At 36.3% G+C, this 25,602-nt stretch overlaps 1 pseudogene; it reads right to left on the bottom strand.

Annotated features, from left to right (window-relative positions):
• Positions 1–15,035: 15,035 nt before the first annotated feature.
• Positions 15,036–25,602, bottom strand: part of LOC149178227 (PI-PLC X domain-containing protein At5g67130-like) — a 14,932-nt pseudogene continuing 4,365 nt past the window's right edge.

The raw sequence follows: 25,602 nt of genomic DNA, 5'->3' as shown, positions 1-25,602 counted from the left end.
TATATTTACAAAGATCCTAACTCCCTTTACCAGCCTATATATTCATCCTCTCCCATTCCCAAATGGTTGGTCTATGTTTATTTTCACCCTTATGCTAAGATTGTGCCTATATGCTACTCATTTGGCTTGGAGAAGGAGTGCTTGGAGAGATTAGCTTGGACATGGATATTCACTCAAGGGGATCCTATCAACATAAATGCTTGGTTGTATGCTTCCCCTTATTTTATATTAATATATGACTACTGGTTCATTTTCCCTAAATGTGTATTCTCATGTATCATTTATCTTAACATTCCTTGATTAGTAAAGTAGGTTACTTTTGAATACGCTATTTGTATTTGCATGCCTTGTCCTATCTTGATCTCTTGTGCAGGTTCATAAACAATGTGAGCAGTAGGAATGAGCCTATGACGCAAGTGATTCAAGGTCTTCAATGAAGGAGATCGAGATAGCATTAGAACGAGGTAGGCCATCTTCTTCGTCTCTCTTTTCAATTGTAACTTAGGAAAGTGTCTGGTAGATTGTCACTTAGGTTTCCAGACCCATTCATTAAGCTAGAGGGATCATCTCTATATTTAGAGAGGATTTACCTACACAACAAAATGGTGACTCCACTAGGGAAGCTATGATCCTTTCCATTCAATCCTTCATCTTGCTTTTGTGTTGAGTTTGACCAACCGTCTGTTTTCAGGCTTGTTTGTTTGTATGTAACTTTTTTCACTTACTGGTGATTGCTTGAAGGTTCTTCATTTTTACTGATCTTGAAGATTTTTTGGTTTTATATAATCTTTTCGCAACTTTCTCTCTTACAGTCATGATGACATTGCAGATGTTTTAACTACAGTCATGATTATCATTGTTTTTCCTATGATAGGTGTGATGATCAAAAAAGTTTAAGAAAATTAGGGTTTTTTCTTCTTGATTTTAATTTTTGCCTTCTAGTAGTGGTTTGTCAGTGTGATTATAGTGTTGTTGTCTTGCTTGACATGTTTGTTTGACTGCAATTTCCTCTTGATTTGGTTTAAGTGTGTTTCGATCTTGATTTTCTTTCTATGGTTCCTAAGGTTTCTAGGTCATCCTTCATTCACTCATTGGTTTGCTCTTTAGAGATCAATTACCTATGTTGAAAGTGTTCTTTTGTGTCTGGACATCTTTTGCAAGTCACTTTTGGTTCTTTGGTATAATGTTATTTTCATTAGTGTCGAATCGAGTAGATTCTTTGAAAGTCATTTTAGTTCTATTGGCAAGCAATAGATTATAAAATTGTTTGTTTGTTATTGAATCGAAAAGAAGTTCTTGTTGTTAGTCTTATGTTTCGGAAAGTGAAAGTGTATATCATTGAAGTATTTTCAAAACATTTTCTTGCATTCAAATCGAAAGTGAAACAGATTTTCATGATTAGTGAATTGTTTTCATTTTCTTTTTCCTCTTTGCGCTAATTTGCATTAATTGCATCCTTAGTGAAAAGAAAAATATTTTCATCTTTATGGCATTGCATTTGTTAATATAACGAAAGATTACAGTTAATTTTATTGCATTGAAAAGTTTTTATTGATTCATTTGGATTGTTTGATTCATTGATTGATTATTTCTCTTCCTTTGTTAGAATAGCCTTCATCGAATGAAATTTTTCACTTTCATCGTTTATTTTCATTATAGGAGCACGTGACATCGTTGAGCCATCAAAATTTAAACTTAATTCAAAGATAAACTTAAAATTTACCTTAATGAATCTAAGGATCATTTGAAAAATTAACGTTCATACTTAGTGGTCTATGCTAGAGACATTTTCTGGTGTCTACACAAATTAGCAGTTGTCGTTCGCAATATTCATGCATTAGAAAATGCTAGCATAGACTTGTACTCCATGTATCGTCGAGTATATAAAGGGATACCCTCATAGGTTGCAAACCTTTATCCATATGAAGCTTTGTCTGCTGCCTTGTAAATGTGATACCCGAACACAACATTCGAGAGGATTTCCTGCACGTACGTCAAGTGCTTGGTAAGTTTATTTGCTAAGGTGTATATTGCAGTTCATGGTTACTTGGTACTCCTTTTTTGCCTAAATTTACCTGAGTAGTCATTTCGATCTTTTCTGAATCCTTAAATTTGAAAATATCATCAAGCACTCGTCTTTTCAAGCTTGCTAAACAAACGAAAGTGACTAGAGTCACATTTTCGTCCTTTTTTCGACTCTTAAAACATGAAAAGGAAAACTTTTTGTTTCTAAAAATAACTGCCCATGATAACATGTCAAACCCATGCAGTTACTTCTGGACCCAATCTTGAGTAAATCATTGTAAATTTTATTTTTTATCAACCCTCAACAAATCTCCTTTCCTTTTCTGCTCTTGAGAGAAAGTCATCATGGCTCAACCATTGAGTTCACCCCAAAGTTCCCCTTCATTGTCTAATACTAAAGGGTCTTCATAAGGAGTTCACCTGGAGCTTCCTCAGTCACTTGAAGCTGAAGGTTTTGAACTTTTGATTGTGCCGAGAATTCAACCCCTTTTTTCTCGTCCACCACCATAGGATTCCTTGTCGCCTCAATAATCTAATCCAGAAATCCCTGAGAATCCATAGAGGTTTATCTTATATCCACTGAATTTGTTATTCGATCCTATTGTGACATATCCTGAGCATCCTTACAGGTCTTATGATCGGCCTGGTGTTCCTTTGGAGTTATCTCTTTGTACATCTCATATTCCTCCTCGCAAGTTGTTTCCACCCATGGATTTAGAGGGTAAGATCTCAACCTCTTATTTAGGTCATTCAGAAGTTTCCGCTACTCATACTCCTCATGTTGATGATGAACAAGGGTATGAATTTTATACATAAGGTTTTCTTTTCACAAGAAGAGTCCCATCTCACAAACTTCCTAAAACCAGTGGGCCCATGCTTCCACCTGGTTATACAACCCTAGCCCAGTTAGTTCAGGAACTCCTAGTGCTTCATCTTTGTATCAAAATCCCATTTGGTCTTCCAATGTCATGCCTACTTTTGGTCCGTTTATTCGAAATGCGACCTCTCAAATTTTTGTACAGACTACTTTCACGTCAATTCTCATTCAACCTACGATTCCATCGCAACATGTACCATCATTTCAACTGTCCATTCCAGTACAACCGACTGTTTGAGGTCAGGTTTCAGTTAGTTCTTCCACCCCTCCGTCAAGTGGATAGAATGTCCCAACGCCTAAGGGGGAAAATAGAAACATTCCTCTTATGTTAGCTAGAAACAATGAGAGTGGATTACAAACACACATGGTTGGAGTCAATCAACCTTATTATGGTGGTATTCCTAACCTTGTTGATCCATTAGGGTTGGGTAATATCCAGTATCAGTAGCCATATAGGGCTTAGATTCCACATCAACAAGCTTATGTCTCATATGGTTCGCAAGCCTCAGTCAATCCATAGTACACTCCACAAGGAGGAGCTTATGTCTAGCCTAGTCAATCCACTATTCCTGGTGGATATGGTTAGATTCAATTAAGAAATCACCAATATCCTCAAGGTATATCCCAAGGAACTGTCCAACAGCCCTTGCAACAACAAGGGCAAACATTACAGCAGCAAGGACAACACCTGCAATAGTAGGGGAAACCTTTGTAGTCATATCAACATCCTTTACAATAGGAAACTCAGTTTTCCAGCGTGCTACTCAACCCTTGTATCCGCAAAGCCAACCTTTGCATCAGCAAGGTCAACCTATATAGCAGCAGAGTCAACCTTTGAAGCAGTAAGGTCAACCTCTGTAGTAAGAAGGTCAGCCCTTGCAAGCATAAGGTCAACCCCTGTAGCAGTAGGGCCAATCTATTTATGTCTAGGGTCAACAAGTCCAATAACCTTACAATCTGCATGTCGTGTATAATGCTTATCAATGGCCTATGGTAGGTCAATATCAAACCTACCCTGGACAAAATCCAACTTATGGTCAAGGTAACACTCAATGGGGAAAAATCAAATCCCGTATGGTTAGAATCCTCCACTATGGGGGCAGAACCCTTACTAGTAAGGTTGGAACCCGCAGTTTGGGCCTCCTCAAAGGCCCCAGATGCCATTCAATACGCAATTGCCATTTTTGGCTATGTTGGAACTGCTTGATGTCTCAAGGCTCATAAACGATCCTATCTTTCATTCACCCTACTAGCCTCCAGTTCCAACTAAAATTCTAAGTGATTACCGTAAGTTCAAAGGAAATTCTAAAGAGGACCAACAAGCCCATGTGATGAGATATCACTTATGGTACTCTTCCAATTCATATGTTGACGATTCTATCCACCTCTGCCTCTTTCCGAGAACCTTAACAGGTGCTTCCACAAAATGGTATATCGAGTTGCCTCAAGCTACCTATGTTGACTTTAACTCTTTATCTATGGCCTTCCTCACCCACTTCCAATTGCTCGTTTGATATGAAACTCGCACTCATTTTCTCACATGCCTAAAGTAATATACTGCGACCCATATTTCTGATCATATCCATGAACAGAGATGTCAACTTCACCTCATCAAATTCAAGATTCCTGATGAGTTTTTGACCGAATGGTTCATGAAATCATTCGTAAACAAAATTGTTGTAGATATATCAATGGGTGGATGTGTTACTAAGGACCAAGCTATTGCACATGATCAGTATCTAGACTTAGTACATTCCCAATCTGACCCATTATATGAGATGTTGTTTGATGCTCCAGGACCATATTCAGATGCTATGGCCTCAAAATATCCCAATGTACCACATGTTGATGATGTAATTGGTTTAGTGTCTTAGACTTCCATTAAGAATTATTTGAAGCAAAAATCTGTTTCAAACACTGGGTCCAATAATCCTTTGAAAAAATCATCAAATCCTGGTAAAACCTACAAGGTACATGTTGTCCAGTTTACCACAGTAGATAAGGCCTCAAAAGGTAAGAAAAAGGGTAAAGGTAAAGAAAAAACCAATACCCTAAAATAGGATCCACCCAAATCATCTGTTGATGATGCTTCTAAAGGAAAGCCAAAATATCCTTGCATCATCTGTGAGGAAGACCATTATACCAAGGATTGTCCCCGACATACTGAGGTTAAATGCCTATTGAAAGGGACTCTGATTGTTTTGAGAGAACCTTTTCCATCTCAACAGACGCAGTTGGTAGACCAACTACAATCTTCTGCCTCCTCTGGTTCCCAAGTTTTCATGAGGCAAGGTTCATCGCCCATTTCAATTGCTACTCAAACAAAGGACTATCAAAATACGCAAAAGAAGACAATGGAGAAAGAAGTCACTGATATACCTTCTACTTCTACTCCAACTAGTTATGGTCTGCTCCATATTGAGTGTCCTAACAATGAGTCTATAATCTGACCACCTCCCAAGGGTGTACTTTGGAAATCATCTTATAATCTAAATGCTAGAGTTGCACAACATTATAATATTGTTGAAGATTTAGCTCAAGAACCTTCGACAATGTCTACTTTGGAAGTTCTCCAAACATGTCCAACGTAGTGAAAATCATTGTTGTCCGCTATAGGCACTATTGATTCTGTCGATTCGAGTTTAATTACCTTTGATATTGAAAACCATGTTCCTCGTCTTCCTCATCACATTGTTTTTCTTATTCAAGTTATCATTAAAGGAAAGACAATCCATCGAACTATTATTGATGAAGGTGCTTCCACCTATATCATGTTTGTTTCATACTGGAAGGCCAATGGCTCTCCTCCTCTCAATCAGTTCCCAAAAACATTGGAGGCCTTTGATGGCAGAGGCTCCCATCCATATGGTATTCTCACAAACTTTCCTATCACGTCGGAAGTAAATATCGTTGAGCTTGAAGTGGAAGTTATAGATGCCAGTCTCAATGACAACCTTCTTCTCGATGGAAGATGTACCCACACTATATTTTGTGTGGTTTCTTCTTTGTTCTGGGTGCTTCGTTTTCCTCACGAAGGAAAAATTCTCACTATCGACCAATTGTCTTTTTCCTCTTCCAGTAAATCGAGCGGAAATGTCCCATATGTGGGAAATACCAAAATTCGTTATGAGAGTGTGGGGGAAGGTATTTTAAAATATTCTACTTTAATGGGTACTTTTACTCTCCCACCTATGAACATGACTTCGATCAATATGATCTCGGTTTCTGCAGATCCTTGGATTATTCTGACTCCAGATCAAATTGATTCATTTGGTGATTCTATGTCGTTAAGTCCATTAGAGAAAGATTATCAAGAAAATGTCTTAGCTTCAATGGCCTCTTCAGAAAGTCATATTGTTTTCAGTATGAACCTAGATACTTATGTTCCATCTCCTTGGCTTGGTTCATGGGATTATCTGGATCCTTTGAAAGAGACATTCCCCGCCGACAAGAGTATCGTTGAGTTTATGTCTCTGGATGAAACTCCTTGGAACGATCTCCATCATCTTTCTTCATTTCTTCCAAGCCTTAGTGAGATGCCTTCGTGTCTTGAAGGGTTCGTTTCTCATTCCCCAACACATCCACTTTAAACACCTATTTTGGTGCACAAAGTCCTGTCTGACCGTAATATGGGAAAACATTACTACAACAATGCCTCTTGACATCTCCATTAAACCTAGAATTCTCAAGAACGTTCATATTAGGGTTTCTTTTTATCCCGATGAGATCAAGGTTTACATTGAAATTTTCAAAGAATTTTGAGATATCTTTGCATGGTCATACGAGGAAATTTGTGGTATTGATCCAGCAATAGTGATGCATGAAATAGCTACCTATCCTAGTGCAAAGTCTTTATGTCAACAACTTCATCCTGTGCATCCTCGGAAGCCTGCTGCTATTAAGGAAGAAGTGGAAAATATTTTAAAGGTTGGTTTTATCTATCCAATCCCATTGGTAGATTGAGTGTCTAACATTGTCCATGTTGCTAAAAAGCAGGGCACGATTCGCGTCTGTGTTGATTAACACGACATCAATCGTGCATGTCCCAAAGATAATTATCCCACATTTATAAATCAGATCATCGACGAGTGTGCTAGGAGTGAGATTTTCTCGTTTATGGATGCTTTTTCTGGCTACAAACAGATCAACATATCACCTGCTAATCAACATAAGACGACCTTTATCTGTCTGTCGGGCACTTTTTCCTATAAGAAGCTTCCTTTCAGTTTAAAAAATGTTGGCACTACCTTCCATAGAGCAATGTCTTATGCATTTCATGATATTCAACACATTGTTCAACCTTACCTTGACGACTTACTAGCTCATTCTACTAAGCGTCATGACCATCCAAACCACTTAAGATCCATTTTTTTGTGATGTCAACATTATAACATCCGTCTTAATCCACAAAACTGAATTTTTTGTGTTGAATTTAGTCAAATCTTGGGTGTTTTTTTGTCTCGGGAAGGTATCCGAATCAATCCTTTAAAAGTTGAGGCTATTGTGAACTAACCCCGCCCCCTACCTCTTTTCTTTAATTTCAAAGCTTGCAAGGACAAGCTAACTTTCTTCATCGATTCGTTCCTAACTATATTGAACTTTCCAAGGGTTTTACTTGCTTGCTTAAGAAGGGGATCCCTTTCATTTGGGATGAAGTTTCCCAGAAACCCTTCGATGCTTTAAAAAAAACACTTATCAGTGCTCCTTTACTACATCCCCCTGATTATCGACACGATTCTTTCCTATACTTGGCTGCAATTGACAGTACCATTGCTATGGTGTTGGTTTAGGATGACGATAATGGCAATGAACATGTGGTTTATTATCTAAGCTGAAATCTCCTTGAAACTGAATCTCGATATGCCCATGTATAGAACCTTGCCTTGGCATTCATCCATGCTATCGAAATATTTCATCATTATATCCTTTTACGTAAAACCACAGTGATTTTTAATTGCAACCCCAAGGCCTATATATTGAATCGTTAATTAATAGGGGGAAATAATCCAAATGGATTGTTATCCTGCACGAGTTCTAATTGGAGTTTAATGCCGCCAAATCAAAGAAATCACTTATTTTTGCTAAGTTGATATGTGCCCTTATGTCTGCAAGCACTTGTATTGATTTTTAAGAGTAGATTCCTAATGAAACTATGTTTCTCCTTACCACTCTTGACCCGTGGTATGGATATATTATCGTTTATCTTCAAACAAAAACCTTCCAACCTGAGTTGTCTCAATCTGACCGACGCCGCATCCGGTGTCAGTCACAACCCTATTGGACTCTTCGTGATACATTGTACCGAGTCAGCGTGGACATTGTTCTTCAAAGATATCTAACACTTGAAGAGGTGAATGGTTGTGAATGATTTCCACTTTGGTGCCAGTGGTGGTCATATGTCAAGCTATGCCACTGCTTAGAAAATCCTTCGCACTGGTTATTTCTAGCCTTCTATCTTTAAAGATTGTATTTTGGCTGTTCAGAAATGCCATGAATGTTAAATTTTTAACCGCAAGTAGTACGCACCACCAACACCCTTTGACCTAGTAGTTACTGTTGGCCCATTAACTAAATGGGGCATAGAATTCATGACATGTAACCCTCTCTTGGCCAGGGGGCATAGCTATATTATCGTTCTCATTCACTAATTTACTAAATGGGCTGAGGCGATGCCCACATACAACGCTGACGGTATCACTGCTGCTCAGTTATTCTTCAACCATGTCATGGCATGTTTTGGTGTTCCTCAAGCCATTGTAACTGACCATGGATCACATTTTTGGTAGTACATGATGCAGAGCTGACTACTTTGCTGGGCCTTCGTCATGATAGCTAAACTCCTTATTATCCACATGCCAATGGCCAAATCAAAGAAATTAATAAAGTTTTGATTACTATGCTTCAACGCACCATTGGGAAGAATAAAAAGGACTCACATTTGATGTTATTCACAACTCATTGGGCTTAGAGAACTTCCTCTAAGACGGCCATTGGATTCACTCCATTCCAGTTGGTTTATGGTTTAGAGGAAACTCTCCCAATTGAATGTGAAATCCCTTCACTCAAATTAGTTTTCGAACTTCTTCCTAATACCTCGCGTGAAGAGGAGCGGCTACTCTACCTTGAGAGGCTTCATGAGACCCGTCGCATTGGTGCATTAGTAATTGAAGCCCAAAAGAAACGTGTCAAAGCTCATTTTGATCAAACCGTTTCTCCTCACACTTTTTCTGAAGGCGACTTGGTACTCCTTTATGATTAGGCTAACGATAAGTTAGGCGCTCGAAAGTTTGATCCTATGTGGCATGGGTCGTATATCATCAAACATGTTTTGCGGAAAGGCGCCCTTGAGCTAGTTGATTATGAAGGAAATGCATTTTCACAACCCCAAAATGAGTTGTATTCGAAAAATTATTATGGGTGAAATTCATGTAATGAATTTTTGTACATTAGTGTGTGAATTCATTAGTGTGCATTTTTTTATTTTGGTGTATTTGTTTGCTTTACAGACATGTGTTTCTGCTTACCTTATGTTCCACTTGGTTTGAAGATGTTGTCAAGTCATTATCTCAGTTTTGATGATGGTGCTTATCGTAGCACATGGCATTTGTCTTCCGCAACTTGGCCACTCTTTGCCCATGATGGTGAGTTGATTGACTTACAAGTTATATGCCTCAGTCGAACAACTAACAATATTGCTAAATACGGTGCAATCGTTGAACTATTGTCAGAAGTAGTTGCTATTGGCATTAGATATTCAGTTGTCAAGTTAGATTCACAACTCATTTTGTTACAGTTAAACAATCATTATTCGGCAGTAAATCCACAGATATTGCATATGTATCTGTGTTTTATTATTGGAAATAAAATTTGATTTTATCACATATCAACATATTCCACACAATTTGAATACATTAAGAGATACATTAGCAAAATATGTTCTTGATAGACATTTGCATAAATTATAAAACCATTCACATCATCATGGTATATGGAAACATAAGTAGAAAATAAAACATGGATATGTGTGTGTCTATATATATATGTGTGTGTGTGTGTGTGTGTGTCATTTCTATCAGAGTGTTTACATCAAGATGTCAAAAAATAAAGTGTGTATATATATATATATCGTTTCTATCAGAATGTTTACATCAAAATGTCAAAAAATAAAGTGTTCTGAGAGACTTGGCTTTCAAAGCCTATAAAATGTGTAAAGATAACTAGAAAGACTATCAGTCCGCTTGATGTTCATCGTAGCATGAGACTACTTAGATCACTCGGCCTAACAACCAACATAGTCTCGCTGATAGTCATATGGTGTGCCTCAACCATTGCAATGGCACCTCATCTATGGTAGCATACTATGGTATCCCCCAGGTAATCACGTCCAGGTTCCTCTCCATCTCTGCCAAGGGGTCCGCCTCTTCCTCATAGTCAACACCTACTATCTGATGGGTTACTCTATGTGCTATTGGTGACATGCCAGGCGGTGTTTTTGGTCCAACATCTGCACATTTATCACAAGTTACATCTTGGTTACACTTTTACAAAAATTCATAAAACTTGAAAAAATATAAATAAAAAGGTTTTACCTACGTCATTCGCTCTCCTGTTGGCATAGGTAGATCCAGATCCCATCTGAAATCCTTTCGGACATAAGAATAATCACCCACAACAAGTATTTTTTGACATAGCCAACCAAAAAACTAAGGTAAATGCGTCTGTTGGCCCCCTCCTCCTTGGGGCATGAGCTGACTCCAGCGCACTAGCCTCAGATCTTGGGGGAGAGGATGTGGTACCTCTGCAAAGGTTCCAAAACAAGGGCACCCGCTCTAGGAAGAAAGTAACCAATATTGAATTGAGACCAGATTGTTTCAGGTTCCCTTGTTTACCTTTGGTTAGCTATCTCTTCATATTATCCAATAGTCCTCCACACCAGTTGAAGGTTGTGGAAGTTAGATAATCTACTGCATAACGGAATTGTGATTGGGAGGCTTCATGGAGAGCTTGCATGCCAGATACGTGAACTATGGTGAACAAGATAGTTCTCAAGGGAAGATTAGTAACTATTGCTGTTTTCACCTTCCCACCCATGGTCATCTGTGAACCTGGGTAATGTCTCCTAACGAGACTACTAGTACTCTCACCTCCTGGACGAGATCCAAATAGATGGACTCTCTCTCCCCTCCTAGATAATGCAGTGATGAAATAGATATATATTTCTTCCAATGCTAGCTCCTGGTATTTTACTATGAAGAGTTCTCTATCAACATCCCACAAGTTGATCAAATACAGGGGCAGCTCCATTTGAGCTCTCAATCATGTGGTCCTGAAGAATTTCAACAACCCAAAATTTCTCAAAGCGTTGATACATTCTGGATCCTTGGCTTCCTGGTGGTCTTAGAACTCATGGCCTTTTTCATTCCATTATAGAATGACGATCTCCTGCAAAACATCATTAAAAATAAATTAGAAACTTTTTCATGGATCAAAATCAAGAACTTTTTCTTTAAAGAAGGTTTTTCTTCAAAAAATTCTACCTTGGTCCCATTGCACCTGTTTTTATTAATAGAGTGATGTCATCATGAGGGCCTTTGGGATCAGGAGTGATAGTTGTGGGTTCGACGAGGAAACTTGCAATGATCGTTGGCGTTTAAAAAATTTTAAACCCTTCCTTTTGGCATACGAAATTCCATTAAAAATACATAAAAATATCATGAACTGCAGGAGAAAGGACAAACCTCTTACATGATGCAAATGATTTGTGAAATGATGCACCGGATCTCCCACAGTGGTCATTTGAAAATCGAGAAAAATAGGGGACAAATGCACTCTCAAAACTTACTTTGGTCAAATGGTGAAAATATTTTTAGTTATGGCCTATTTATAATTTTTGAGTTCATTTTTGTTAATATTTTATCAATATTTTATTATTATTTCTTGATATTAGTGATGGGTGAATTTCCTTGTGCATTTACTGGTACTTTCTGGTGAACATGTGATTATTATTGATTACTTCAAATGATTTTTTGTTTTATCTCTTTTTTGGTCTCTTTAAAAATAAATGAAAAAGGAACCCCCCTGGAGTAATCTTTAAGCCGTTTTCTGACTCTCGAAATATGAAAAGATCATCGAGTACTTATCATTTTGAACTCGTTAAATTAATTGAACCGACGTCATCTCAGTATACGTTTACCCCATTTTTTGGGTTGAGATTGACTATTTACGAAAAAGGTACACCTTGGTCGACATGGTTAAGAGGTTTTCAAGAATATTGTTTTCTACCTTCCTGGGTTCGAGGGACAAGTTACGAAAAGGGACATAATGTAGTTTTCTTTTTTCGTCTCTTTTTCAAACTCTCTAAATGTGAAGAAGATACCGAGTTGTTCTTAGGTCAGACTCGTTAAAATTTTATGAGGAAAGACTCATCACCATGATGAGACCGAGTTTCTCCTTCCTAGGACTCATAAAACATACTAGGATGGATTCATTTGAAGAATTAACTTACATGACAAGCATATGTTATTCTTTTTAAGCTTGTAATAAAAATAATTTGGGTACTCTCTAGAAATAGCGGGGAAAAAATGAAAATGAAACATCCTTTGTATAGGCAGAATGTCGCTCTTAAACATGACACTCTTTTGCTTTTGTGTTAGGTTTGGGATATCCTCACTCATTCACTTGTCCTCTCGGGTTTGGGTGATCCATTTTTGCCTCTCATTTGACTATTTTATTTTTTCATCATGACCTTTAGTACTATGTTGAGCCAAATACTTCCACACTGCGAAGTCGTGTCGCTAGTGTTCAATAGAAGTCCTATCTGCACGTATTTACCTATACATTGTCTGACCCATTGTTATAGTATTGGATTTTATTCATTTCATTCCACTTTAGTCCTTGTTTCATGTCGATGATAGGGGACTCATCATTGCCCTCCTTCGATGGGTCGCTTCCGGTTGACTTTAGCTCATTATCTAAGAAGATGACTCAGAAACCCCCTTTCCGTACCTTAGAGCTTGCATGCCTTAATGGAAAGATCTTGGCATATGGCGACACGTCTTCGTCATTGGACTTCGATTGGATGATTCCAAGAGTGTTTGACTTCAATTTCATTATCACATTCACGTATTATACTATAGTGCCTTGAGAGCCACTGTCATTATTAGTGGTTTCTCTCGTACCTATTAACGGTCCACATCATTGGTTGGTAATCAGGTGGTTTTCTAGCATGTTTGATTTCAACACATTCATTCGCATGTTAGAATTCATACTTTGATCAGGTCGGGATGGAGCGTAAGACCCTGAGTCTTGTCTGATATGACTCAGGCTGCATGGAGTTATATGTTATTCATTATTATACACATGTTTTTGTTATACGGATGGTTGTGACCATACCGTGGAACTTTACATTTATGACGATCCTTCTATATCGGATGGCTACGACCATACCCTGGATCTTAGATTTACAAATGATCCTTCTCATTTGGATGGCTGCACCCATACCATGAATCCTTTCATATAGTCATTATAATTTGGATGGTTGCGTCCATACATTCGATTCATGTTTTGATATCATATATGTATATGTATATGAATCCTTGATTTGCAAGTCTCCTCATAGTGTTTGTTCTCGTTATTGCAAAATCTTGTAAATCATCTCATCCATCACTCTTCCTTCTGTCTTCATGCTTTAGGAGGCATCCGTTACACAGTATTTTTTCACACCTCTTACACTTCCCTGTGACATACCCCGAAGTGCCCGAAACATGACCATCATGCAGTGTACTCATTCATATATGCAGTTTAGATCGTTCCTAAGCCTTTGATTAGAAAATGCCTTGATCTTCCCCTGAGGGAAACAACTCTAAAACCATAATTTGAGAATCACCACCTTTATGAGACTAAAAATAGTGATGATCGCCTATTGCACTATGCTTAACCCCTGATGGCATCACTCTGTTCACTTGTATAGTTGCGGTGATCCCAAAAAGGCAATTTTCCCAAAGAGGATGAGAAGCTTCGTGATCTAGAAGCTTCCAGAATGGTGAGCTAGAGGTTGTTGGACATAGATGAGGTTAAATTCTCCCAAACTTAGCCTCTTGTTCCTATACCTATGAGCTACCTCCTTTAGATAAGGGCTTACTCTTATCTTTGGATAGATCGTAACTCCCTTTCCCAACCTATATGTTTATCCTCTCCCATTCCCAAATGTTTGTCTATGTCTATCTTCACCCTTATGCTAAGATTGTGCTTATATGCTTCTCATTTGTGTTGGAGAAGGAGTGCTTGGGGAGCTTAGCTTGGACTTCGATTTTCATTCAAGGAGAGCCTATCAACATCAAGGCTTGGTTGTATGCTTCCCCTTATTTTCTATTAATATACAACTGCTGGTTCATTTTCCCTAAATGTGTATGCTAATGTATCATTTAACTTAACATTCCTTGATGAGTTAAGTACGTTACTTTTAAATATGCTATTTGTATTTGCATGCCTTGTTGTGTGTTGATCTCTTTTATAGGTGCATAAATGTTGTGACCAGTAGGAATGAGCCTGTGATGCATGTGATTCAAGGTCTTTAATGAAGGAGATCGAGAGAGCATCAGAACGAGGTGGATCATCTTCTTCGTCTCTCTTTTCAATTGTAACTTAGGAAAGTGTCTAGTAGATTGTCACTTAGGTTGTTAGACCCACTCATTGGGCTAGAGGGATTGTCTTTGTCTGAAGAGAGGATTTACCTAGACAACAAGAGCATTGTTGTGAAAAGAAACATAAAACAATGATCATAAATAGATGTGAACATACCAACCCTAGTTTAACATGAATCAATAAAATTTAACCTATATGTGAATGTCATAAAACCCATTGAGGTTAAATATTGGCCTGTGTAAATTGAAAAAATGAAGTGATAAATTGCACTTGAAAGAAATCCACTGCCAATAAATTATTCCATCGGTTTCTTGCGGCCTCGTGACGTGTGCTCAAAATGTTTAAGAGTGCATCAGAATTTTCTACGTAGGCTTTGAGTACATTGGTTTGATTTGTGAATAAATTCTTGAGAACCAATGATAGGGATTTTGAGCTTATATTCTTCGATTCAGCACAAATAATGTTGGATCTTGCTAGCAAACAAGCATCCTTATCTACCAAAATAGTTACTCATCAATCCCTCCCTATACATGATTAAAGGCATGGCTTCGGTTTTGTAAAACTTATATTGATTTTCCGACACATAGTTCCACTAATATGTGATTCCCTTTGAGGCCTCTTTTGAAGCTATTGAGTTGAATACTACAAGGCGATAGTTTTTCATGATCATGTCACTCACAGTGGGCCAATGATTGCCCTATTTGGGCATGGCAGACACTAGGTACCAGTACTTCATCAAATCAACTTTGGTGAAGGCTTTTCTCAAGACTTTGGTAGCTTTGAAATAGTTCTCGATCAATATGGTGAGGATTTCGGAGGGATTGGCTGCGAGAAATGCCTGAATCTCCTTTAGTGTATTCCCAACTGGCATTTCTAACAGAAACATATTCCTAATATACAAAGTATTTAAATATTGGTTTAGTTAAATTTAAACATGGTTGACAAAATCTATAATCAGTTGTAATCTATCAATGTATTTAATGCTTGACATGGCTAGGTTCAAATCTCTTAAACGAAATAGACCTCAATATGAGTCAAATTGATTTAAGTTCACATCCAAGGCTTTAGTTTCACCGGTTACCATCAATATTATTGAGCATTTGGGTAAATTGAAATATCCTTAATAATGTGGACCTAAAGTTACGGTGCATTGATTTACAATGAAAAATAACACCCTAACCTGAATATCACTTCGAATGTGGAAAATTATGCCTGAATGCATTTAATTTAAACAAGAAAATAAATTTACAGTAGCTAATGAAGGGACTTGCGATTTTAACCTACAAAAGTTGTGAAATTGTAACAATTGCCTCCGAAGAAATGACAAGGCCAAACATCATTCTCGTAATCATACATGTCAACCATTAGCCCTCTAGCACCATTGTGCAAAAATTTCCCCAAATTAAACACTGTAATTGCTTGTAGTCTCAGCTAAATTCCCACCGACTCAAATACCCTAATTTCCATGAAATATTTTATAGGCCATACATACATTTAACTGATCTCTAATGCTAACTTCTTGGTTATTGTAAGTAAATCTTTTGACACTCGTCTATGATTCTTTTTCAACAATCTCATATGAATTGTGGGTCGTTATCCATGAGTATTTATTGAAAGGTAGGTTGTCCACCTAAGCAAAAGTAAAAGAAAATGTCAATGATTTGTAGAGAAATTAAATGCAAATTAATCAGAATCTTTTAATGTTGAGAATGATGCCTTTAAAGTTGGATTTTTAGTATTAGTCATGGTGGATCTATAACTCGAGTCAGCCATTGAACTATACAATATGCATTAAAGACCCGCAACATAGTCATTGTCCTTTATACAAATATGGTGGACCTGTTGGGAAAAAAAAGGGAGAAATAAATCAAAATGCCCGCTTATTGCCCTGATTGATTCTAAGATTATTACAACAAAAATAACATATGTGGGCTATGTGATTTGATCCCACGACCTAGTAACACCCACTGGAGCAAGTTGCTTTTGCACCACTCGTGGGAAAGAGCACAATTGCAGCCATAAACAAGAGGATGCATCATTTGCAAACACATTGCACATGTACTTCTAGAAATCCTAATACTAGTCCTCAACATGCTTAATCTAGAGCGGGGAGATGATGAAACCAAACCTTTAGTCAAGGGAACATTTTCAATATTCCTCACCCTTGGGCTCGCACTAGTGCTGCATTGCAACTGCGAGCTACACTGAGACTGTGAACACATCCTAGGACTCGAATTAGAGACAGCTAATGAAAGAGAAGACAAAACTCAGAGGTTGAAGATGAAATTTGGGAGTTGCGAGATCCTGCCATGTGGTAAAAATTGATTTGACAGAGTAGGACAAAAATCAAATGCTCTGATTGGCCAAATCTACCCAGCCAAAAACTCGTAGAGAAACACCTTCGGTGTAATTATATTTTTAGAATGTTGTAAGTATATTGTAATTGTTTTTAAATCAAATTATCTTTAATTTATTATTCTTATGTAATTTTTAATATAATTTAAATAGACATTAAATTAAATGCTTAAAAATTAGTTTAAAATATTCTAACTTTTCAAAATCTTATATTTTAATTTTATAATTAATTAAAAAAATATATAATTAGCATATTTTAATTTTATATTTAATTAAAAAGGATTAATGAAAAAAGAAAAATATAATATATAAAAAAGAAATCGATATGATTAAATTTCATGTGGTTTGAATATCTATTTTCAAAATATAAGAATATAATTATCCCCTATCCACTCATGGAATCTCTGTGCAGACTTCATGAATGCAACGATATACAAGTTGTTGCTAATCATATTAGCAAAGATCAAAGGGATAGAAGAGGAATTGATTTCCATGAAATCTTGCGATGGAAAGTTTCGTGTTATTCAGAGTCGGCTACCCTCACAAAACTAAGACCCCTACAAATCATTGTCTTTATGTAAGATAATGTGAATGGTAAGTGAAAGAACAGTGTCAGAAGGAGACAATCGTATCGTTCTCACTGAGGGACTTAGGGCGCATTGTCAGAGTCAATTTTGCATGTTTTAGATAATATTTTCTTAAATTGATATGGTTTTTTCTTAATTGTTAACTCTCTTAAATGAGTTTTGTCTTAATTGTCATTGCCTTCAATGACCACTGTTTTAAATATAAAGTTGTTCTAAAATATTTTTGTCTTAAATATAAAGTTTTGTCTTAAAATATTTTGGTTCAAACTGTTTATCTTAAATATAAAGTTATCTTAAAATATTTTTGTCTTGAACTGTTTTTGTCAAAAATTTAAAATATCGTGTCAAACAATTTTTGTCTTAAATATAATTTTTTTTCTTCAAATTGTTTTTTCTTAAATTTTATATTTAAGGAAATTCAATTGATATTAAATTTTAATGCAAAATAAATAAAATAAAAATTCATTTAAAAAAAAATATTTTCTTTGGAAAAAAATGTTTTAAAAGAGTGGTGAAAATATCTCATTGCATTCTATAGAACCATTTAAACATATTTTAAAATAAAGTAAAAACATATTATAATGTAATTTTCTACATTACTTGAAACAAAGGTATATCTACAATATCTGGAATGTGAATTTTCAAAATATTATGAAACATGAAATCATATTGAACCACCCATACGACTCTGACCAAGGTTTCCAGGAAACCATCGAGAATGGATTATAAATATCCCATATTTGATTTAGAAATTAATATACAAAAAATTCTCAGAGAACCTAAATGATATGTTTCGGCATTTGTAATTCTTTATCTTTGGTTTTCTAGTGTTGGAAATAATTATGCCCGCATGACCGATTAATCACCCAACACCACCTCACTGCCATGACTTGTCCTGCATCAAAAAAATGTTCCACCGCCATGATCTCTTCAACTTTCAAAGAGCCATCACCGCCTCAACCTATTCAACGTTGAAAGGGAAAATTAACCAACCTAGTTTTTATATAAATTGAGATGAAGCATAGTCTGTATGCATAGTCAACATTGTAAGGTAGTGGTAGCTGGAAGGTATTCTAGTGAGTGTAAGGAAACTGTCGCTGCATATTGTTGTATTATTATTAAATGAGTAGTTTTTTTTTGTTAGTAGCCGAAGCTGTGTGTGACTTATGTACGATGTGTTGTACTCTCATCATTCCTTTCAATTGGTATCAGAGCTCAGGGGATCTGTGAGGAGAGGTGGAGTGGTAAATTTCTATGTGAGGCCGATTGTGGTAAGTGTTTGAGTGATCCTCCTTTGAGTGTTTGGATGCAGTGAACGTTGAGCTGTCTAGAGCCGCCTGTGGAGCTGCAGTGGGTTGACAATTAAAGTTAAGTCAAGGCCGCGTATGCAGCTGAATGTTTACGCTGAAGCATAGACTTCCCTTCTTCGTATTTTATTCGGAGTATGATACCCTTGAACCAGATACCAGATCGTGTATAAGATTTTTGATATATGTTCACCCTGCTCTGCTGACACATCACTTGACCTAGTGGTATGTTTGAATTTTGGCACTGTCATTCAAAGGAAGCCGTCCTTTGAAGAGTGCCGATGCATAGATTCTGTGGCAAATTGAGGCCTTCCAAAAATCATCTTTTGTGAACAAGTAGCCGTGAGATTGAACAACCGCAACTGCCATGAAAAAAACCTCGTGTGGTCGTGAGAAGCGGCTCATTTCTAACGGAAGAGTCAAACCCTAGTTTCAAAAAGATGTTTCTTCATCAAGTTTTATCGAAGGAGCACGAGAATTCCAAGGCAGCCAACACCAACGCAAAGTTAAAAATTGAGTGTAAGTTTATTGGCGGACAAAGTTAAAGAGTATAAAGATTTTAATCGGTAGCCAAGATATGTTTAACCATAAAGGCATAAATCAAAAAGTGATTTAAAAAAAGGTTTTTATATGAGGTTAGAGCCATGGTTAGACATGTTTTGTATTTAGATAAAAGGTTTTCAAAATTGATTTGTTTTAAAAGGAAGGAATGTTGAAAGAAAGAATCTTATATGAAGTTGAAGTGCATGCCCAAGATTTAAAAGATTTGAGAAATATTTATTTGAAAGGTTGCTTAGAGTTCAAGTGAAATATTATTGGTGTTTTGGTTTAAAAGTTTTGAAAAAGCAAAAGGTTATTAAAAATGGTTTATTTGAAGAGAGTTTTAGGTGTTGCAAAAATTCGTTTGTGTGTAAAATATTTTGGTGTTTTGTCAAGTATGATATTGTTTTGGATGAAGATTGTGTTTTATGGGGTGCATATTAAACACCATATTTTTTTCGGGGGCGATATGGAATATATCCTTATGAAATCATGAAAGAATCTATAAGACATGCGAAATATATTAGTCATGGGTCGCAAAGTACGATTGAAGCAGATTAAGAAAATGAATCGAAAAGGAAAAGAAAAGATCGTTGTCATGTTTAGAGAAGTTCAGGCCAGAGCCAAGGAATTAAGAAGTCTAGCGGAAGACAAAGAAGAAATTGAGGGTGATTGGTGTAGATTTGATTTGCTACCACCACCTATGTTTACTGGTAAATATTTTTATTTGTGGGTTATTTGAATTCTAACTTTTTTTCGAGCTAAAGTCTTAATTGAACATTGGTCTAATAACCCATATGATGAAGTATGTGATGATTTATCATTAAAAGTTATAAAACAAGGATTGGATAAGAAGTTTTTGTGCAAGGTAGCAGAAGCTACAACTTCCAATGAAGCATGGAAGATCCTCGAATCAGAATTTGGTGCAAGGGGGAGTAATCAAGTTGAAGAGAGTAGTGTTGTTCAGCCTATTGTAGCAGTGCTTGAAGTTGAGAATGAACATGGATATGTAGTAGCGAATCTACAGAAAGATGAAGGATTTTGTGAATCTCACTCGAAAGTGGATCACAATGTTGATGGTGTGTTATCAGCGGACACTAATTTTGGCATAGATAATGTTCCCAATGGAGAAGCATTTTGTTTAGTGGGTTTAGCAATTGAAATTGCCTATGTTAATTTTGATAAAGAACAATTCACTATTGATGAGTGGTTGGATATGATCCAACAAAAACACCTTATTGATACATTGTTATTTGGTGAGAGAATCCCAATTGCGTCTGAAAGACAAGTGGAAGATAAAAAGGCAAAGATAGTGGTAGAAATAGAGTCAGAGGCAAAGAAGGAATCCCATAAAAAGAAAACAAAGGAAGAGGAAAATCCAGAGAATGAACAAAACCAATGTGGTTCTACAAATATTTTTAATTCTAACATTGATTTCCAATGTGGAGGTACACATAATGATTATGAAGAAGAATTAAATTTCCTTGAAGCATGGCTTGAAAAACCATGTATTTATAATACTTGCATAGAAGTTGCAGCTATGAATATTGAAGACAGCATGGACGATATTGAAAATGAAATTTTCATGTATTGGAGTCTTGAAGAAATGAAATTCTATTATGAACTTATGTTGCATCAAATTGATAATCAGAAGATTGATGATGTAGAGAAAACTATAGAAGATGACATGTGGCAGCAGTCCACATATGAACAAATTTTTGAAGACGTAGAACATCCATGGACAGTCTGAAATGATTTTCTATGTTTTTATGATAAATAAAGATATAACGATGGTAGAGCTGCAACAAAAAATGAAGAAACTGAAATTTGGAACTTACGCAAAAAAGACAAAGATGAAGCAGTTCAGATGATACAAGATTTGAAAAAAACAAAAAAAGAAATTGAGCAAAAGAGTCGATGTCAAAGTTTTTGAATCATTGTAAGCCTAGCTGAGACTTAGATGAGCAGGGATGTTTAAGTTATGTTAAGTCAAGGTTAAGTTATCGGTCGTAATTAAGGGAGAGTGTTGGAAATAATTATTCCTACCTGACAGAACACCATCTCACCGCCTCACTGTTAAGCTCCATTAATTTTTTGAACAATTGCTGCCTACAATTATGCAATTTAGACTGCAGTCTTTCCTTAATTTATGGAAACCAACTGCAATAATTCCTTAAGTTAAGGAAATCAACTGCAGTTAATAAATTTATTGTTGGGAGCTACTGAAGTGGTCCATTACTCCATCTGGAGTTCTCTACCTTGATCTGTGGAACACCTGACACATAGCCATCAGAAGCTTGATGGAAGCTTGGCTATAAATTCATCTGTTTGGTCCCCAAGCTTGCATCTCAATTTCCCTTCAGTTTTTACACCATCTAGCTGAGAGAGCAAAGCTTGGAAGTGCCTTCAGATTTTCTGTATTCTTTTCTTTTGCTTGGATTGAAGCTGGAGTGCTGAAGTAAGGAAAGCAAAGTGGACTGTGGTTTGCATCAAGAACATCACCAATGGCTGGAGGTAATTTATATTTCTGGGCATTAAGTTTTAATGATTCTTTGAGTTTTCCGCATACAGAATCGCTGTTGAAACTGTAGAATTTTTTTTACATTTGGTATCAGAGCCACTATTATCTCTACCTTGGTGTGCTCTCACCGCCCTTTTGTTTTTCTGTGCACCTCTTTTTTCTCTTGCTCTGTATTGCTATCCAGATTCCGAAGTGTCGCTATCCTTAGGGCCGGCGCCGCCCACTGATTTCGAAATTCTAAACTTTATTATTATGAAATTTTATCGCTTGAATGATAAGTATTTGTTTCTTAAAATATTTCGATGACTTAAAAGTTAAGGCTCACTTTTAAGGGACTTTAATAGAATTTTAATTTTTCATGCTTATCATATCCATTATTCAAAACTCATACCTGTAGATTATAAGATTTAAAATTCATCATGCTAGAATATGAGTTTATAGGTTTGGGCCGCGCATTAGTTTCACTTGTACTGGGTTTATATTGGTTCTGTTGAGGCCGTAGCTGGGGCCGGCAAATTCCGGGTGGTTTTGCGATCGCGATTTCTTTTCCCTTTTTATTTTTGGAGGTCTCGCACTCAATTGCGAGTGAAGTTATGCAGATATGAAGTTATGCAGGTATGCATGGTTTGCCTATTGTTATATGAATTCAAGGGTTAATTGTGGGGAAGAAACGAAAAACAATCATATTTACTTGTTAATCCAATTAAATATGAATTTCCGTTTTACTGATTTTATACCAGTAATTGGATGTAGCAGAAGTATTTTCTTGCAATCTATGCTAAAATTCCAATTTTAATTGGGTTATTGCTTGTTTCTGAGCCCTACTAATTGAAACCCTAGTTAAAAGCTTTCAACCGTTGGTGTTTCATCTTTAAGAAGTGTGGAACTTATGAGTATATTATATTGTCGTTTTTAATGCCGTGGTAAGGTGCCCTTTCAATGCATAAGTTTTTAGCTGCGTGGAATTATATATTCTGGAAACACAACATAAAAGACCTTATAATGTAATGATAACAGCTAGGCTATTTAATTATAGTGAAATAAAATAGTACAATTTTTTTTTTGGAAATTTATGATTCTTTTCACTTAATTCATAAAATCCTTAAAAATGTTATTGTGCCCATTGGAGTTCTATCCATCATTGTATGAGAAACTGATGGTCACAGTCATAGATTAGCTGGCATATTTGTCATATGAAAATGTGGCATTATTTGTTTAGTTAACATCATGAATTATCTATTATCAAGCTTTCATATAAACTTCAATGGCTGGAGTCATTTACGGTAATGCTGACTGCTTTAATCTTAATTTAGATTTTGTGAAGAATTATTACAGGTATATGGAGTTTATTTAAAATGTCATTTTGACTTACTCCTTCAGTAAACATTATTTTTCTCTCTGGTTAAGTTTTGTTTATGCAACAAAAATAATGTCTAGTGATCCATATAATTTTAATTAATTAGAGAATAGCCACAGCATCTTTAATTAATTAAAATTATATATTTTGATTGGTTAGATCACATAAAGATTGTTTAGACATTAAATTGTAATTAGACTGAATATAATAAACTTTATCCCACAGGAATTTTTATTATATTTATGTAATTAATTAGGATAAAATTTCATAACCTACCCACAGGAGTTATGAATTAATAAGTTTTATCATAAAGTTTTATTGAATCTGTTTGAATTAAAAATTTAGCCGACAGACAATTTTTATGTCATTAGATTCAATTTTTTAGCATGATTTACATTGGTAAAACATGAAAGTTTATTAAGCCTCAATTTTAACATAAGCATGTGATTCTTTATTTTGATGCAGTAGTACAACCTGCAAATTTCTCTGAAATTCGTTGTGACATTCCCTAACTTAAGGGAGATAACTATAAGATTTGGAAGGAGAGGATTCTCCTTCATTTAGGGTGGATGGACATAGATTATGCTATTAGGAAAGATGAACCATCAGCACTCACAAATACCAGCACTGCAGCGGACATCACGCTTTATGAACGATGGGAGCGATCAAATCGTCTAAGCATGATGTTCATTAAGACTAAAATTTCAGCTGGTATTCGTGGTTCTGTTGATCAGCATGAAAAGGTCCGAGACTTGTTGAAGGCCATTGATGATCAATTCGTCACTTCAGACAAGGCACTAGAAAGCACCATAATCATGAAGTTCTCATCCCTAAGGCTCACCAGTGTGAAAGGTGTGCGCGAGCACATCATGCAGATGAGGGACACTGCGGCTCAATTGAAGAAACTTGAGGTTGATATATCGGAGTCCTTCCTAGTGCACTACATCCTGAACACCCTTCCACACCAATATGGACCTTTCAAAATCTCATACAACACACATAAAGATAAATGTTCAATTAATGAACTTATGACCATGTGTGTTCAAGAGGAAGAGAGACTGGTGATGGAACTGGGAGAGAGTGCAATGTTGGCAACGCGTGGAAAGGGCAAATCTCAAGCCAATCGGAAAGGGAAAGGTAAAGTACCTCCCCAAGCCGATATCAAGAAGGATTCCAAGTGTTTTTTCTGTAAAAAGAAGGGACACATGAAGAAGGAATGCGCCAAATTTCAGAAATGGCTTGCGGACAAAGGTAATTTAATCTCATTTCTTTGTTATGAATCTAATATGGTTAAAGTTAATATTAACACATGGTGGATTGATTCTGGATCAACAATTCACATTTCAAATTCCTTGCAGGGTTTGCAAAACCTAAGGAAGCCAGTGGGAAGTGAGCAAAGCATCTTATCAGGAAACAAGATGGGCTCGCATATGGAAGCTATAGGAACATGTTATTTAACTTTAAGTAGTGGCTTTGTTTTGGAATTAGAAAAGACCTTTTATGTTCCAAGTTTTTCTAGAAACTTGATTTCAGTTTCAAGGCTTGTACCTTTTGGATATTCCTTAAACTTTTCAGAAAAATCTTTCAGTCTATTCTATAAATCTGATTATGTTGGGAATGGTATTTTGTCTAATGGTCTTTACTGCATTAATTTACAAAGCAATGTCACTTATGATTCAATGCATGTTCACACTGGCACTAAAAGATGTGTTATTAATGAAGATTCCTCTAAATTATGGCACCGGAGACTAGGTCATATCTCCATAGATAGAATTAAACGATTGGTAAATGAAGGAATACTTAATACTCTAGATTTTACTGATTTTGAGACTTGTGTGGACTGCATAAAGGGAAAGCAGACCAACAAGTCAAAGAAAGGTGACAATAGGAGTTCGGACATATTAGAGATCATACATACTGATATATGTAGTCCAGACATGGACTCACATGGTCAGAGATACTTCATCTCCTTTATAGATGATTATTCACGATATACGTATCTCTACATGCTTCATAAAAAGAGCGAAGCATTAGATGCCTTTAATATCTTTAAGGCTGAAGTAGAGAAACAATGCGGCAAGCAAATTAAGATCGTGAGATCAGATAGAGGTGGAGAATATTATGGTAGATACACAGAAGATCGACAAGCACCTAGGCCATTTGCTAAATTTCTTCAAGAGCATGGGATCGTTGCCCAATACACCATGCCTGGTTCACCCGACCAGAATGGTGTAGTAGAAAGAAGAAATCAAACATTATTGGATATGGTGCGGAGTATGCTTAGCAGCTCCAATTTTCCTAAATCCTTGTGGACTAAAGCACTTAAGATGACACTGTATATATTAAACTGAGTTCCAACCAAGGCGGTTCCTAAAACGCCATTTGAATTA

This window comes from Pinus tabuliformis, chromosome 4_1 (assembly GCF_031772625.1).
Source record: "Pinus tabuliformis cultivar Carrire ecotype Pingquan chromosome 4_1, CPIR1, whole genome shotgun sequence".
Classification (NCBI taxonomy): domain Eukaryota; kingdom Viridiplantae; phylum Streptophyta; class Pinopsida; order Pinales; family Pinaceae; genus Pinus; species Pinus tabuliformis.
This window is presented reverse-complemented; position numbering and strand designations above follow the sequence as displayed.